We start from the raw sequence: 11,673 nt of genomic DNA, 5'->3' as shown, positions 1-11,673 counted from the left end.
ATGCGATACTGTTCCACTCTTTCTGGATTTCCAAAAATGCTGTGATAAGAGGAATTCTCCTTTCCAATGTGGACAAGGCAATTCTCTAAATGACCCAGGCCATGTAAAACTGAGTTACTTGAACAACTGTTCACAGAAAGCTAAACCAGAAACTACTGTTTAATATTAAATTTATCTAAAAAGAAATCAAACTGATTTAACAAAACAAATTGTTGTTAAGAGATTTTAAGTTATCATACCTTAATGATAGAAGTAGTTTTGTTTCTTTTTCTGCCTTTTTTTGTGTGTGACCTATGCATTTTTGAACAGAATAAACATGTTAATTGAAAGTAGCATGACTAGATCAAGTTTAAATGCTATTAAGTCCTTTACAAAGTGCTGGGCATCTTGGCTTTGGTGTAGTAAAGCAGAGTAAAGTATATTTAACTTTAAACACAAGAACAATCCAGCATGCATTCTTCACGCGCATAATTTGTAATTCACTGTGGTCTCTAGCTGACTCTTTCCCATCAGTGGAAACTCACTCAGTGGGCCACCACCTTGGTCTGATTATTTCTACCAAAAGAGTCTGCTGAAGTCACAGATGCTTTGTTATTCCCTGTATACCAGTATTTGTTTACAAAGAAAAAAGGCACTATGCCTGCATGCCATTCCAACATGTAGTCAGGAGTACATTGACTAAGGCAAATACTTGAGGAAGAGAGTGGGTTACACCTTGTAAAGGTGGCTAAAAAGCCACCATTCACAACACACCACAACACTTCTAGAATGTAAAGAAATGTTACAACTTTCTTCATCTTGGCTTGGGGTAAACTACACTAGCATAGGTGTCCTTTTTTATCAGAAGCAATACAACAGATTGTCACTGCTGTAGTTTGGCAGCTACTGACAAAGGTCACCCATGTGCTCTTGCAAAGGTCAGAAAAAACAAATAAACGTGAAAACCAAATAAACATGAAAACCACACTTTCTTAGTCACCACAACCAAAAAAGCTCAGGTAAGAGCAGCACAGCTATAGAAGGGAAAGGGTGGAATTTTAACCAATGCACTGCCTACAACTCTGCCACTAGTAGTGGATTATCACTATTTTTAAAGCACTGCTTCACTTACATTAATCTTTTGCAGCAGAGAAAAAAAAAAATATTTAAAAATATATTTTAAAAAATTCATTTTCTCCAGAAAAGTGATTTTCAGTCTTTCAGTGTGTGCTTTACATCCCTCTAACCTAGAAGATGAAATGAAGAAAAGCAGTGTGACTCAGACAAGAAGGCATCGATTCTATGCCAAATACAAGAAGTGGTGAAAGGTGTTATGTGGATTATGGATCGAATAGGAGAGATCACTGGTGTTTTCACTCACCAGGAATGGCCACAAGATCCCACATTTATTATCCTGTTCAGGAAAATGTCAAATTGAGAAAATTAGGGAACTGGCAAGAATTAGAGTTTAGTAGCAAGTTAGCAATACTAAATTTGTTGGCTGGGAAATTTGTCTTCTGTCAGTTTCCCAGCCAAAAACTGTGAAAATGCAAGTTGACTAGATTGAGTGAAGAACCACCAGCATTTCCAAAGGAGAATGTTGCCTTATATCTGCTGATGAAAGCCTAGATTTTTGGTCTTCAGTCTTTTTACAGTATGTTATTTATGGTGTTCTCTCATGTCAGTCCTTTTATCTCATCAGGTTTCACATGAATTATTCACTGAAGCTCTGGCTATATGATTTGATTGCTCTTCTAGAATGTATGTTAAATTTAGTTATGCTGCACTTTTCTTAGTGAAGCCTTATTACTGAAACTCACAGTTTAGCAGGATACAATCCCCTCCCCTCCTCCCACCTTCCAACTGTGGGTTTTGTTGTGGGTTATTTCTTTTTAGGTTTTTTTGTTGTTTTTTTTTTAAAACGAAATATCAACAACATTGTGCTAGACAGCTCCTCCATTTATACTCTGAGGTTGTATTTTCATCTAGGTTTTCACTTCTCAGAAAGGTCTTGAATGTCTTGAACTATGTTCTATTCAAGTGTATTTCTTGTAGGATGCCAGCTGCTTTCCTGGCACTAGGCATGAACGTCACTGCTAAATTATGCTCTCTAACACTGTCTCTGACATCTCAAATGCAATGTTTCTAACCCTGACCCCTCTTCTGAATGGAAAGACATGTTGAGGATTATTTCTGTTCTGGCCCATTCTTTCTCACTTCCACTTGCATTGTGTTAGATAACTGAACTAATTGCTGTGACTCAAAAACGTCACAACTTTGCATGTAAGGGCTTGTTATCTTCCTCCCAGACAACTGACAGCATGAATAATGTTGTATCAACAAGGTTTTAAAATAAGGGTGATTTAAAAATATTCTTTCTAACTGTGAAACAAGAAGATTATTTGGAAAATATCTCTTCTAGTGTCTGTCTAATGAAAATTTTATATTGACACATGTACCCTGCGTATCTTTTACTGCTGAACTTACCAGGAATGAAAAACCTGAAAGTCATGGCCTGAAATGAGAGTGGTCAACAAATCCTTTTTTGTTTAGTTAGTTATTTAGTCAGGTGTCCTGACTTCTGCTTAATTCTGTTCTGCATACCTAAACTCTCTCTACAGGCATAACCCTGAACTTCCCTTTCTGACCTGAGCAATGTTTCTACACTTTCAATGGGAGTGATGGGGAAGAGCACAGAATATGACACAGAAAGGAAGCTAACAGTTTGTATTAATTGCATACGTGTTTCAATACTTCATGAAGCTTGAGCATGAAGGTCTAGACTAGGCAGAAACACATAATGCTCACATTAGGAATACCACCTGCATCTAACTTTCTTTGAAATTATTTAGTACAACTTTTATTTGTAATTGCAGTTCGAAATCAAGAACATCTACAACCCCAAGCATCAATGCCCTTCAATATCTAATTTCACAGTTTTCTTAACACATATCTAGTGTTATTTATTATAGTCGGTGTCATCACAACACCTTTGTCTGTTCTTGCTACATTTTAAATGGTTTAGTTGGCAAGCCATCAATCATAAATCATGAGACATATTTTAACTTCAACGAAGATCAGTTTAGAAAGAAAGCAAGTCTTCTATGGCCTAAATTTGTACATTACTCACATCTATAAGTGATAAATGCCTGTTCTAGAAAAGAAAACTTTTTTTCTTTTTTTTTTTTAGAGTTTTGGTATATATCTACAGAAAGAAACAAAGCTTTCCATTTCTTTATGGCCTGGAGCAAGAATATTATTGATAAAACCAAGGCTTTTAATGCAAGGAAGTCTCTGCAGACATAAGTTTCAGTGTTCAGAAATACATCCATTAAATGTTAACTTTTTTTCTCCACTTATATTTCAGTCACTAGGTAAATGGAGGAATGATATAATCTTAGGAATAACTGAATTTCCTCCTCTGGAGACATAAAGAAGCTGGAACCACTGGTTTTATTTACTCAGTGTATTTTAAAGTTTCCCTTCCTGTAAGATACCTTATACAGACTAGTTTTTCAGTTGTTCCCTGACTAACTTCTGACACAATACAAAAACAAAGGTATTTTTAAATATGAACTCATATGTGAATTGGCCATGTGTTTTTGTGGTTCTTTTCTACTTGGTGTTAAAGAACAATATGACAACAGTAACAAACTCACAATAGAAAATTATGAAAAAAAAAAAAAAACAAACCAACCATTCAGTTTTATAGTATGAAACAAACAAACAAGTATTTGGAAAAGATGACAGTAATTTCTACAATGCAATCTTAATTCAAAAGAAAACAGATAATTTTGTATATTCCATCAGACCTGTTGTACTAGCCACGTTAACCAGGTGATGCTCATTTCATTTTACAGGTAATTTATTGCAACTGCAACACTAACTCCAAGGCAGTTCACAAAAAACAATTTACCTTAAGTAAACACCATTTGCTACTAATGATGGGGCAAAACAAACTTACAGAGCATTTATGAACAGTAACATCTCTCTCTTTCAGTACACATTTGGAAACCAATCTCTGTTGTTTGCAGATGAATTAAGCATGGCTTGAAAAATCATTAAAGCCATCTGCTTTGATGAGAAAAAAAACCTGCTGTGATCATTTTATTGCACTGACAGAGGCTAGGGACCATTTTACAATATTTTTTAGCATCATTTACCCTAAATTTGACATCCTGTCTAGAAAATGATCAGTATTATCAGATCATGTCATGTGTATTTAGAATGTTGTGTACAGAGAAAGCAGCTTATACAGGTAACTCAAGGTATTTGTTTTGCTGGTCTCCAACAGATGGATGAGCCTGTTTTTCAACCATTAAAATCTGTAGTTACAACAAACTAAATGTTTATGGCTTCTGTAGAAAGCTTAATCTCCATCCTAAATGATAGAAGCTAATAAGCATAAAAATATCATCAGTGTTTCCGTTACAAATTAGTTCCTACGGTCCATTTAAACACAACCTCTTTTTATTCCAAAGAATGCTCTGCAGTTATTCGAAGTATGATAAACCAGTAGGTTAATATTGTTGGGTTTTTTGCTTTCCAAATATGTACTTTTGAGACCAAATCCATCTCATTTAGCTAGAAATAACTTCTAGTAACTTTCAGAATCTCAATATTTCTCTTTTTAAAATACTGTTTGAACTCCTATAATTTGATCAGATTTTCCTCTCAATTAGCTTTCAGCAGTATTTTAGTGAATGGATTCCACCATGACTGACTCCCCTGAAATACTGTACAAGATGTACAATTACAGCAATCCTCTACCAATAACAAGACTTTCCTACTCCCTATTTAGCTTTTGTACTAATGTGCTGCACATATGGAAGTTGTTAGTAAAATTTGTGGCAATAAAGCCTCCTAACATTAAATGAGTCATATTATGGCACTTTTTCCAATTCCACAGAAGGGTGGTGGATGGACCACCTATAAATCTCACTTACTCCATCAACATCCTAAACAAGATGGACCATGTGTGACCTGAGCTAGGAACCAAGGAAGAGGAACCAAGGAGCCACATGAGGCAGTAGCTGCTGCCTGGAACCATAGAAAGTAGTTATAATAAAGTTACTCCCTTTTCCTGTAACTACTGTACTCATCTGAGTTTTGGTATATCACAGACTCTCCAGTCATGGGACGAGTCTAGAATAAACAGGCCCTGAGTATTCCTTTCTGTGCATTCATCACACTTTCAAGTCCTTAGGGAAGTATATAATCAACTCATCACAAAGCAGCAATGGGACTGATGCATTTCAGTGTCTGATGGTCATAACTCCCTTGATCCAGTCTAGAACCTCATCTGTTTTTTCATGACCAGATCACATCCTCCTGTGGTAGGTAAGTATTTCTGTGTACAATCTGCTTCAAGGCAGGATTGTTCAGGAGGAACATAATAATAGAGAGTCCTCATTCAGGTGCATCTACCTCTTTTCCATGTATGCTTCTCCAGTTCTCTCCATTCTAAGTCTTTTCTAGATATTCCCCCTAATTTCTATCCATTCTCCAATAACCCTAATTCTTCATATGGCTCTAGTCACAGAATGACCCTCTCCTTTTTTCTTTACTTTCCCTCCCCTTCATTTTCTTTTCACTTGGCTTCTCACTTTGTAATATGTAGAGAAGTACACGTTTCTCTCTTCACCCCTTATTTGCCAGTCCTCTCCCTTTCCCTTGTGGCTATATATGTACATGTGTCCTGTGGATGTCAGTAATCCCACTCCTAAAATCAGTCAACAGCTTAATAAAAGTTATTGTGTTTTCAGTACTTCTTGAATGCTTAGGTGTTCTTTTCTCAACCTGTCCTGTTGCCATTTCTGAAAAACTCTAGTCTTTGTAGCAGGTTGCATGAACAATTGTTTATGCTTAACAATAATATTTAGGGATATTAAATCAATGCAATTACTCCCATTTTGAGGATGGAGAACTTGGGCACAAAAAAAGAAGATGGGGACCATCCTTGTAAAGTAGGTCAGGTAAAGATCTGAATGAACAGACAGGTATCCGGACACATAGCACTGATGGTTTGCTCATTTTTTCTAGTGCATATGACAAATACTTGGCAACAAATTTTAAGCATACTTTCCCCTGATAAACATTAAAGAAAAGTCATCTATCTGAATCTTCCATACCAAGGTGAAAACATATAATCTAGAAACTAATTCCACTGTTATGTATGAAAACATTCTTGATCATTGAGAACATCGTGCAACGAAAGGAGTTAAATTGACAAGGAACAGAGCTAACTCATCATATATGTTCATGTTTCTGGATTAAGAATGGAGCCCTTGGGCTCATTCCTTTCTCATCTTTTCGCAAGTGTTTGACCTGTAATTATGATCATTCTACCTCCCTTGTCTGAGAAATATGTCTGCTGATACACACAGAGCTCTTAGAAAGGTACTAAAAGAAGAATCCAGCTGTATCTCTAATGGTGCAGAGGTACTAGAAAGAAATAGCTGGAAATTTCTTTGACTATGTAGAGGATCACGTGAAATATTAGATGTCAAATATTTTCTTATGCAGTCATCAGTCTCATACACACAACAGTAGCTGTTAAAGTCTATGCAGTATCAACTATGCAATCACAACTCATTACCTTCCTCTCATTATCTGTTCCATGCTAATTCTAAGAATAAAGCATCATATTTGCATAAGAATTTTATCTCAGTTACTCAACATTGTTTTTAAAGGCAGACCTGGAAGTCAAATAGTGATATTTTTAAAACAGTACAATGAATATTGCATGAAACCGTCACATAGCAGAGAGCTGAGTGAGAAAATGCATGTACAGTATTTTTCTGTCTCTAATAAATGATATTTACAAACATCTGTGATCAGGCTTCTATACTCCTTGAATGACAGAATTGTGCAGTTGATCTCTGAACATCTTTACCTGCCTTTTAAGATCCATTCTTTTAATTAGGTAAAGTGCTTTGGGTCTCAATGCTTTTATCCCCAAATGTTCACACATAGCACTTTTTGTTTTAAATCTTCCTAGGCTGTGTCACAGACACACACACATACAAAAAACCGAGTCTTTCAAAATTAACTCTGAGGCAGAATGTTCCTCTGCTGGGTTTGCATGGGGAAAACCTTGTCATTTCAAGACTCTTCTACTGTTCATCTAGCTTCTTTCTAATGAACTGATCCTTCCATTCACCCAATGAAAGCTGCTGAAGAAAAGATGAAAGCTACGCTATAATGGAAGATCTACTACCATCTTACATTAGAGATTAAGATTCAGTTTTGAAGGAGATAGCAGCTGTTCCCTGTGTACAAGATGTAAAATATATAATGTACATCATAGAAAGAATTTTACATGTCTGTTAGTTAATCTTAAAATTTCCTGCATCTTCAAACAATTTGTTAATATATTTTCTTTTTTATTCTGTTATACTGAAGAATAAGAATACTCTATATCTAAGCTTACAGTGAGAGCCAATTTTTCCCAGCTGGTTAAGAGTTTAAGGAGCACTGCCAATACTTGCTGATTCACAAAGTCGTGTTACTCATTCTCTCTTTGTCTGTCTTCCACATTTTCTCTAATCTTTTCTCTACTCTTTTCTCTTTTTCTGATCAGTATTGTACAAAAGATGCAATCTTTTCCTTGTTTGCATATTTGTTCTGCAAAAAATAGTGTTGATGGTTCTGATAATGACCAGAGTATGATTTATCTTGAAATATTCCATATTCATGTTTCATTAAAATTAAGACACGTGGTTCTTTTTCTGTCCACTCTCACATCTTCTATGTTCCAGACAAATGTGCTACTAAATTAAGGTTTTCTTCACTTATTTTGAATAGAAGCTATTTTTATTTCCTAAGAATCATCCAACTTTTTCTATCACCCCATTTCTTTGCCCTTTTCAAACACTCAAACATTTGAGCTTTCATTGTCTAAATATGCAGGTGGAGGTGTAACAAATTGCAGTTACAAACTAGAAAAAGTTAAAAGCAACAACTCTAGATTCCACAGTGAAGCTCAGAATTTGCAAAAAATTATATCACTGCTATTTTTAGTGCAAAGGCAGTGAAAAAACAGACTCCACATCCCGCTTCACAAAATATTGCATGAATATAGGAAAGAAAAGTTTTTATTCAGAAATCTTATTAATGCAGATCAACCTAGTATAGGTGTTGGTGAAAATAGTCCCATTCATTTTATTTACCCCAATATTGATTTGGGCTTAATCTGTAATTTGCATTATAATGGTTGAAACTCACATACAATCTCCTGAAAATTCAGAAGACTTTTGTAAGCACTAAGACAAAAAAAAAACAAAGCAGCAGAGAATATTTTCCCTGATTTGGGGCAACTAATCTAAGTATGTGCATTGTCAGTGAGGCTTCCAAAAGCCAAATCAGAAAGCAAAGATAGCACTACCTGTTGGCATTGTCGCAAAACATCAGTTTCTCTTCAATACCCATTTTAAGAGGCATGAAGGAAGAAAGTGATAATTATACCTGCAGGAGAGATGGAAGAAGAGAATTTGATATCTGGAATGGCATCTGAGTTACAGGGCTCAGTACTTCACGGCATGCCCCATGAGGACATTCAAAGAATTCAAAGAATTGTTTTGGTTGAAAAAGACCTCTAACATTGTAAAGCTCTACTATTAACCCAGCACTGCAAGTTCATCACTAACCATGTCCCTAGGTGCCACCCTCACTTGTGTTTTTAAGCACCTGCAGCAGCCAAGCAATTCCAGAAGTCTCTACTGGCTCAGCAAGCAGCATAACCTACTGTGGTCAGGAGAAACCACAAATTAACCACTTGCTGTTTGGAGCACCTACAACAACCGGTGCCTCAGTTCTGCTAGAACAGAGGTTTCACGGCATCCCAGCAGAGCTGGCATCTAATGTCAGATTGGACACGGATTTATAATGGATTTCTTCATCTTATGGAAAAGCTCAATAGATGAGAATAATTTTTTTTTCTGACACCTGTTGAAAGTTACTATAGTTATCATGTCTCTGAAAATATGGTTTGTTGTTTCTTTTTTTTTTTTTTTATCTACACATAATATTCTCTGTTCCATTTCTGTTCAGTTCTGTTAAATTCTCCATGTGTTTTCCAAATGGAGAAGTGCTATTGTACTGATAGCAATAATCTGTGATAAAGCTTTAGCCATATTACGGTCATTTGACCTAGCCTACATATATGGCACCAAAATCCTACACTCTTTTCTGTGCTTTTTCTGTCCAAATTTTAAAATGTTTACTGGCTAGTCATTTATTTGCTGCAAATTTTTACCTCAGGAAATTACAAAGGCATTAAATTTCTGAGTGAAGTAACAAAAGAAAAAACTCTAGGAACAATTTTCTATTCAATGACTCAAATGATTGCAATTAACAGCTTTCATATTTTCATGAGTTTAAGAAAGAGTTTGACCTTCTTAACAGAGAATCAGAAACTGAGTACTCTTTCTCTTAATCACTCTGAAGCCGAGCTAATATAATCCCTGGATGACACTGACTTCTTTGCTATAGCAGAAATTCGACCTTATAGCTTATAAAAATTGGTTTTTGGTGTAAGTGCATTGGAGATGTTTTTATACAGTATTAATTGATGCTTATTGCAAGCTGGATGGCTGATCATTTAAAGCTGTGGTATCAGGCATGCCTTGCTTGTGGGGCTTTGTGACATGACAGCAAGTACAAAGACTATTAAAATCTCTTTGTGAAAACACACAAAAATCAATCCTCTTCCAGAAGGAGGTGCCCTCCAGCACAATCAATACAAACTGGTACAACAATATCTTATGGTGCTTGTCAGCTGCTTTAAACCTTTTTGCTCAGCAGAGCTCACAAAGTGCTGCTGTTTCATCTCTGCTGGATTGTGCCAAATGAAGACGTATTTCTAAATGAGTTGCAGGGGCAAATGCTGCCATCTGTTACCCCTGTGCAGATGGCTTTAAATCCAACAAGGTTGTACAAGACTGATCTCAACTTAGATTTCACCCACTAGAGTTAAAGAAGATGAATTTGTTTACTGCCCTGAGACTTTTCTTTCCTCTGCTTTAGTTATATTACTGGTTCTTGATGGAAATTTTTGCTCTCTACATTTTGATTCTTGTCCATTGGAGAGGCTAGAACACAAAAGAAATCCGAGTCATGACAATCTACAGGGTCTTTCAGTCTCCTTCTATTATTAATCAATGGTATTAGCTCCAATTACAAGGCAACTGGTGGAAACCAACATTTTTAAGAGCTGTATGCCTCAATCAGGTACATACCTACCAACTGCTTTAATGTAGCTTTATCTCTTTAGGTTTGTTGTGCATTTGTCACACTTCTAACACATGGCTGTGAAAATCCTAGGATTTCTGCAACGACTTTCTGGCAGTCAAATATTTTCCCCAGATCACTATGAACCCATGGCCTGATAAGTGGAACTATTTGGTCCCTACTGCCTATCACCTAGTTCAACCAGTTCTATCTTCTGATACATATCCCTTGAAAATAAGCACCAAAGAAAATTGAGTCATAAAGAGCTCTGGCTTAACATAATGTTGCTAAGTCTTAGACACAGTAAAATACTCCACCAGCCCAGGACAACACACCTGCACACGCATTCAATACAAAAAGTCAGGCTTGTGCAGTGAAAAATTCAACCGTATTTTCTGTTCTTGTGCTATACTTCTTTATGTAATGAGACATCACACACTACGACTGAAACCAAATCCCATAAAATCTTGTCCAAACAAGCCCAGTCAAATCAAAATCGCTTTTATGGAAATTAACCTTCTGTGAGAAGAGCAGAAAACTCAACCAAATAGGCAGCTGCACGACATCGTGAATTAGTACATTAGCCTTTCAGCCTTGGGAGAATAGAGTTTAAGTTCTGGCATTAGGCACAAAAGCAAACAAATTTTGAGGTCTCATATGAGTCATGCTCATGATGTACTTTTGATGGCTCATGTTCAAAGAAAGGTCACTGTGATTTGGATGTATTGCACAATAGATCTTTAGGCCCTGTTTTTATTAGCTACTTAGTTAATTTATTAAAACAGTGAAAGACAAAGCACCATCCTCCTTGATGAATAAAGAATATGCAAATGAGACAGATCCCGGTTTGTGAGCCAGGAAATGGTAGTAAAAATGTTAGTTTTTCATTTTTGCTCCACCATTTCTTTGACAATACAAAATACCTTGGGCATAGACAGAATTAGAAGAGAAAAACCTCTCACTAAGTCCAGAGTGTAGCTGATATACAAGCACTTTGATTGATTTTTTCTTTTACTGAGATTACAAAGCCTCCAAAATCTCCAGCTTTATTCTGTATTTTTCTGTTGAGTGGAGCTGCCATTATGGATCCTGGTTAGCAGGAGATACATGCCCTGGCACCTCTCCTGCAAAAATCAGGGATTGGCCCTTGTTTTTTGAAGCTGCTGGGGTACGTCAGTGCTGGCTACATTTTAAACATCACGTCCTAAGGGCACAGGAGCAGGCAATTCCCAAGTGTCAGAAGTCAAGCAGGTGAAGCAAAAGGCCGGCTTGGCTGAACAGGGATCTTCTCTTGGAAACAGGGCAAAAAAAGGAAGGTGTATGCCCAGTGGAAGCACGGTCAAGTGACATGGGAAGAATAGAGAGGTGCTGCTTTCTGCTCTAGGGAGAAAATCTGTGTGGCCAAAACTCAGCTGTAGTTCAAGCTGGCCAGAAATGTGTAGGACAATAAAAAGAGCTTTTTCA

This window comes from Hirundo rustica, chromosome 1, assembly GCF_015227805.2.
Source record: "Hirundo rustica isolate bHirRus1 chromosome 1, bHirRus1.pri.v3, whole genome shotgun sequence".
Classification (NCBI taxonomy): Eukaryota; Metazoa; Chordata; class Aves; order Passeriformes; family Hirundinidae; genus Hirundo; species Hirundo rustica.
The sequence above is the reverse complement of the archived record's forward strand: the minus strand, read 5'-3'. Positions refer to the sequence as shown.